Below are 6,542 nucleotides of genomic sequence, written 5' to 3' on the forward strand. Positions count from 1 at the left end.
TCCAGCAGCTTGGTACACCCTGAAGCCCAAGCAGAGGAATGGGAAACAATGCAGATCCAAACCTTCAGAGCACCATGAAGGACAGTTCAGTGGCACCACACGGTAGACATCAGGATCTGGCAGACTCTGGTTAAACAAGGTGAATTACTGAAACAACCTCCAGTTCAACACAGCAGATTCCAATTCATTAACACAGAAGCAGAGCACTCCAGTGAACACAGTAAACAGTGAACAAACAAACAAGCAAAACATGTGTAGATGGCCAGTAGGTCGCAGAACAGGCTAGTAGCAGAGCAGGCTAATAGAGCAGGAGCCTGTAACAAAGCAGGACAGTCTGTAGCAAAACAGCAGCCAGAGCAAAGCAGGGTAGTCTGTAGCAAAACAGCAGCCAGAGCAAAGCAGGGTAGTCTGTAGCAAAACAGCAGCCAGAGCAAAGCAGGGTAGTCTGTAGCAAAACAGCAGCCAGAGCAAAGCAGGGTAGTCTGTAGCAAAACAGCCAGAAGCAAAGCAGGGTAGTTTGTAGCAAAACAGCAGCCACAGCAAAGCAGGGTAGTCTGTAGCAAAACAGCAGCCACAGCAAAGCAGGGTAGTCTGTAGCAAAACAGCAGCCACAGCAAAGCAGGAGCATCTAGCAAAGCAGGGTAGTCTGGCAAGACAGCGCCCGGTAGCAAAGCAGCAGCTAGTTCTTCCTCAGTGTCACGGCTCACCAGCTGTGCCAATCAGGTGTAGATCGCACGCATGCACAGCAAAGGGTTTCACAGCTAGTATGCTGTGGCAAACAGCCTCTGCACGTCAGATCGGGGGGGGGGGGGGTTTCCCCACTAGCGGCGATTAAGGGACTGTGTCCCAAAAGCCGGACGCCTACAATTAAACACGTGAATATGAAAAACGTGCATGATCAGCATGCAACACGAGCTACAGGGAGCTACTGCTACATACCAGCACAGACGGTGGCGAGAAGGCAGGCGTGAGGCGATCAGAGGCGGAAGCGATGTGACCAGGAAGTGGGAGGACCCCGAACCCCAAGAGCAAGAGATTGACCAGGTAGATGCTGCCCCTATTTATAGAGCAGCGCCACACACTGGTTGGCTAATGATGGTACAAGCCAAGTCAGGCATCACCAACCAGTCTCACTGCTAGGGTGGGACCTCTCATCCTGCCACATTTGCATTGATAATTACACTCGGTGCACATCATGCTAGCCAGATTTAGCAGCTAGCCAAAATGTTGAAAATGCTTGCAAATTAATCCAAAAAACACAGAGAGTCGACTTTACTTTTTACATCTCGAGCCTCCACAAATTAATGTGTGCGACATCTGTATTTTGCCTGTGAATTCATGAAGCTTTATGATAGTCTGAACCATTTTACAGTACACACAATATACGTGTCACACAACAGTTAAGTCGGTTCATATTAAGATGAGTGCACACTGACTGTGTTTACATGCAATTACGTTCCTCCATCTTGTGCTAGGCTACTGCTCTGGCATGAGTCTGTCTGATGGCATGATTACAGTGTAGTTAAGGCCATAGAGCAGAAGCTGTGGTTGTATTTGTTTAAAAAAGAGTGGTTTTAGCATCGTTCAAGTGACTGCTCATTTGTGTTGATTTTTCTTTGTCTCTGATATTGCCTACAGATGCAGGAGCCTATTTTCCAGCTGCCCTGATCCTAGTAAGTACTTGCCTGTCCATCACATTTCACAGTTAATCAGTTATTTTTTCAGACCTCAAACATTGAAATAGACAACTATGTTATCTGGTCAAAGAAGCTGTTTTTTTCTTCTTCTTCTTCTTCTCTTCTCTTTTCTCCCTGTTTTCTTGGATCTCCAACACTACATCTACATGTATATATTTGATGGCTTATAATGTCTCATTCATCTGAGTGAGTTCCAACACTCCTTTTTTAGGCGCTTCATTGGAATAAATCCTGAGAGTGTCTGCATGTTTTCCCTGTGCTGGTTCTCTCCAGGTACTCCAGCTTCCTTCCACAGTCCAAAGACATGCAAATGGAAATGCAACTCTAAATTGACCGTAGGTATGGCTGTGAGTGTGAATGGTTGTCTGTCAATATTTGTTGGCTGCGGTGGACTGCGATGGACCACTGACCTGTCCAAGGTAATGTCCCCTCTGGGATAGGCTCCAGCCCCACCCTGTGACCCTTAACAGGATAAGCGGAAAAAATGGATGGATGGATGGATGGATGGACGGATGGATAGATGGATGGATGGATAGATGGGTGGGTGATCACTCACAGGACTGTGAGTCTCTCACTCTGACCGCTTCATGCTATGGGACTTACACTGATGTAACCTGATTAGCTCAGTCAGTTGAGCATGAGACTCTTAGTCTCAGGGTTGTTGGTTCAAGCCCCATGTTGGGTGTTGATCTTAAACACCACTGCTTGTCCTCTCAGTTTTGAAAGCTTTGTTTGTAAATTGTCAGAAAAATCAGTGAATAAACAATACAAATTTAGGCTTTGTCAGAAATTCCATGCTTCCAAACTAACCAATATGAAAAAAACAAAAGGTGAGACTTTTTCATGCATTCGAAAAATTTGTATGCGCTTCATTGTATCCGCTTTCTATACTTCCATGCATCCCAGCTTATTTCTGTTAAGGGTTGCAGGGGGAGGCTGGAGCCTTTCCCAGTGGCTTTCAGGTGAGAGGCAGGTTTCACCCTGGACAGGTAGCCAGTCCATTGCAGGGCCAACACAAATAGACAGACAACCCATGCAGACACGGGGAGAACATGCACACACCACACAGAAAGAACCTGTGCTCGAGCCAGGACTTGAACTTGCTTTTAGGCGACACTGTTAACCACGGTACCACCGTGCCACCCATTGACTGTGACACATTGTAAACAATATACACTCTTGTTATCATACAACATGTAGCCCTGTAAAAAAATAAAATAAATTACATCGCATAAAAAGCATAAAAGATGTGTTAAAAAGTTCAAAAATAAATAGAGTTCATAATCGTTAAAATTGGTTATAATGTGAGCAGGTTGAAAGCATAAATATAATATGTAACGAGTCTGAGTCTGGAAAAGATCAGTGATCTGAGAATAAGGAGAGGGGAAGAAGCCGTGTTTATATGTAACCTCAATTGTTACCTGTCAATCATTTCATTCCTGTCTTATCTTTGGGTGTATTAAGACCGCAAAAGCCAATCAGAGGAAAGTTCCTGTGTAAGGGGTGGGACTAGTGGCGCAGGTTTGTGAGGTGAGTAGTTAGCGCGCATGGGGAGAGAAACAGAGGCAATGATCAGAGAGCGAAGAGGGGAGGCATCATTTGTGTGGAGAGCATTTAAGTTTATTTTGGAGGTCGACGACTGGTGGTCCTGATGTAAACTTCTGTGTGACCTTCGAGAGGTGAATATTTATGCCTGTATTTGCGCTTTATCTAACTGTTATAGTGAAAAGAGACTGGATGTGTACATGGTTAGCGACGTGCTAGCTAGGGATAGCATTCCGTGCTAATGTGCATGCAAATCGTAGCTTTAGCGTTGTAATATTTTTGGAGCGAAAGTAAAGGTAATGCTAATTCGACACGAGATAATGTTTGATAATTGTGGCTAAATTAAGATAATATGCTTGAAGGAGACGGACATTGGAGAGAGAGAGACGGGTTTCCATCCGATGGCTCTGCTGTTCTGCTGTGCCCTGTCCTGCTGTGTTTTCTTCTTCGTGACTTTCGCTGTCCCGCCATTGCTTGTGAGTGTTTGGATTGTGACTGCCACCGCCATTGCCATTACCATTCAGACTCTCATCCTCCATTCCCGTTCTCCCCCTTCTAATAAAACCCTGGATTTGTGAGGACTAACATACACATGCACTTGCTTTTATTGTGTGCTCAGCTGCGAGTGAAGCGGCCATTACAGTTGTGAAGCCCCGACCGCACACGAGCTTCAATAAACAGGCCTGAAACAGGTAAAAATCAAATTTAAGGTTTTTCATATGAATGTGTGTGTGCCCACAGGTAAAATATTGAGTTTTAGTTGTTGTAAATTAAAGAATACCGTTTTAGAAAGTAACTTAAGGATTCTGAAAGGGATTAAATATGATGTATATTTAAAAAAAACAAAAGGGTTATCTTTTGTAGAGGAAACTGTTTTTTCCTTACAATTGAGGTGTTAAGGATGAATTGAGGGTATTTTATGTAAAACTATCTAACAAAAAAAGATTTTTATTTTCAGTGAAACGAAAGCTCAGAACCAAGAAAGACACTGTTTGTTTTGTTTTGAAAATCCTCTTACTCATTGTTAATAATTTACATTGTATTTTTATAATACTAGAATATATTCAATTTTTATTTCATCCATCTCTGTGAACAAGTACCTGTGAAGGATCAATTTGCAATTCTTTTGACTTCAGCTTGAGGAAAGGGCAGCTTTGAGTCTTTGGGGACCAGCATGAGCGAGCTTCCCTCACACACCTTTTCTTGAAGCGCCTTTCTGCAGCTTTGGAATGGAATGTCATGCAGCGTGGAATTTGAAGTAGACAGATGGCAGATGCAGTACTTTTCTCTAGATGACATCAACATTCTTTTCTTTGATTGACAGGACAGCTATTTGGTGTGTGAAAAGACCCTGAGGCTGTTGCGCATCACTTTTGTTCTGAGGTTGTAAAGTGAGTGAAATGGATGTAGAGCCCATGTGTGTCAGAGTCAAGGGCTTACGGCCATACCATTCTGAACACGCCCGATCTTGTCTGATCTCGGAAGCTAAGCAGGGTCGGGCCTGGTTAGTCCTTGGATGGGAGACCGCCTGGGAATACCAGGTGCTGTAAGCTTTTTTGTTTCTTTGTGAGGAAAGGGCAGCTTTGAGTGTTTGGGGACCAGCATGAGCGAGCTTCCCTCACACACCTTTTCTTGAAGCGCCTTTCCGCAGCTTTGGAATGGAATGTCATGCAGTGGTTAATTTGAAGTAGACAGATGGCAGATGCAGTGCACTTGGCTTCTCTCTCCTCCTCTCTGTCCTCCTATATGTGTCATACATAAATTATACTCATACGTATTACTGACTTGTCTCCTTCTCTGAAGCCTTCAGGCTCCCCTCATGCCAGACCTGGGTGCTGCTGGAGGAGGCAGCAAATGTGAAGAGGCTCAATCTGCCACCTGTAGCTCCACCTGCTCACATCACCGTCTGTCCATCAGTGTCTCTCTCTCTTTATCTCTGTCCCTCTCTTTCCTTCTACATATCTGTCTTCCTCCATTATCTGTCTTTGTCTCTGCCCCGCTCTCCTGCTCTCTTTCCCCCCAACCGGTCAAAGCAGAAGGCCGTCCCCATTGAGCCTGGAACTGCTCGATGTTCCTGCCTGTTAAAAGGAAGGTTTTTGTCACCGTTTTTGCAGGATGTGCTTGCTGATGGAGAATTGTTGGGTGTAGATTCATTAAAGGAGTTTGGTGCTGGACCTGCTCTACCTTTAAAGTGTCATGGGATAACTTTTTTTGTGATTTGGTGCAATATCAATAAAATTAACTTGACCAGTGTTATTTGTGGTCTTTTGTTAATTGCATGGCACATGAAATTATTATTAGTCACTTTTCCAGCGACAGTCTCACAGTGGCAAGACAAGAACACTTCTACTTTTGATGATGACAGTTTGTTCAACACTGAACTTCATCCAGTACCATGTTGTTAAACACTGGTACATCCACAGCACCTGAACAGGGACTTGAACCCTGGACCCTCAGATTAAAAGTCTGATGCTCTACCGTCTGAGCTACTCAGGCTCTTTCTACAGCATTTAGACAGAAAAAGAAACACCTGTGAAGGTCAAACTGCTGCTTTCTTGACTTGTTCAATCCTCCATGTTAAAGTCCACCATGCTTTTGATTGGCTCTGATTCTCTGTGGCAAAATCCTACAAGAGGCTCCAAAAATGTCTTGAATGTCATCAGAATGCACAGGACAAGATGTTAGTTTCCTTCATGTCTGCAGTTCCTCCACTGGAAAGTAAAGTCAATGCTGTTCCTCTGCTGAAACCTGGGATCGGACCAGGGACCTTTTGAGCTTCAGTCTAACGCTCTCCCACCTGAGCTATTTCAGCTCTGAGTGAGGGCCCTGCTTCTCTCATTTTATAATCTCTTCCACTCTCACTAGACCTGAGAGAGGATTTGAGCTTCTGAAGTCATGACACATTGAACAGTTCTACAGGACCATTTTTGATGAATGTCTGAATCACACAAGCCTTTTTTGTTTGTCTTCTTCCCAGTTGCCTTAACATTGTGAGAGCCAATAATTCCACATCTGTATCAGACACACCTCTTGTTGGTGGGTTTTCTGGATCTTTCTGTTCTAACAGTGTCTTTTATCTTAAATATACCACTTTCACATGAAAACATCAATAACAGGACAATATCAATACTATTATTGCTGCTGTTGCTGTTGTTGGTTGTGTGTCTGTCTTCCATCCCCCTGTCCCTCTGTCTTTCTCTGCTTGTCTTTCACCCTCATCTTGTTCCCATCTTTTTGTCATTCTCTCCCTCCTTTCTCTCTGTCTTTTGTCTTTTCTTCTCTATATTTGTCTTCTGCTGC

The 6,542-nt window shown here is 44.0% G+C and overlaps 2 non-coding genes across 2 annotated transcripts; one reads left to right on the forward strand and one right to left on the reverse strand.

Moving 5' to 3' along the window:
* Positions 1-4,676: 4,676 nt before the first annotated feature.
* LOC147264727 (5S ribosomal RNA) lies at positions 4,677-4,795 on the forward strand. The gene has a single exon (XR_015114688.1). It is a non-coding gene; the product is annotated as a 5S ribosomal RNA (ribosomal RNA).
* An 870-nt stretch (positions 4,796-5,665) lies between these two features.
* On the reverse strand, positions 5,666-5,738 carry trnak-uuu (transfer RNA lysine (anticodon UUU)). Its single transcript has one exon. It is a non-coding gene; the product is annotated as a tRNA-Lys (tRNA).
* Between the last annotated feature and the right edge of the window lie 804 nt (positions 5,739-6,542).

This window comes from Aulostomus chinensis, chromosome 4 (genome assembly GCF_037954235.1).
Source record: "Aulostomus chinensis isolate RoL2024-O1b breed Wild chromosome 4, RoL_Achi_v1.0, whole genome shotgun sequence".
NCBI lineage: Eukaryota > Metazoa > Chordata > Actinopteri > Syngnathiformes > Aulostomidae > Aulostomus > Aulostomus chinensis.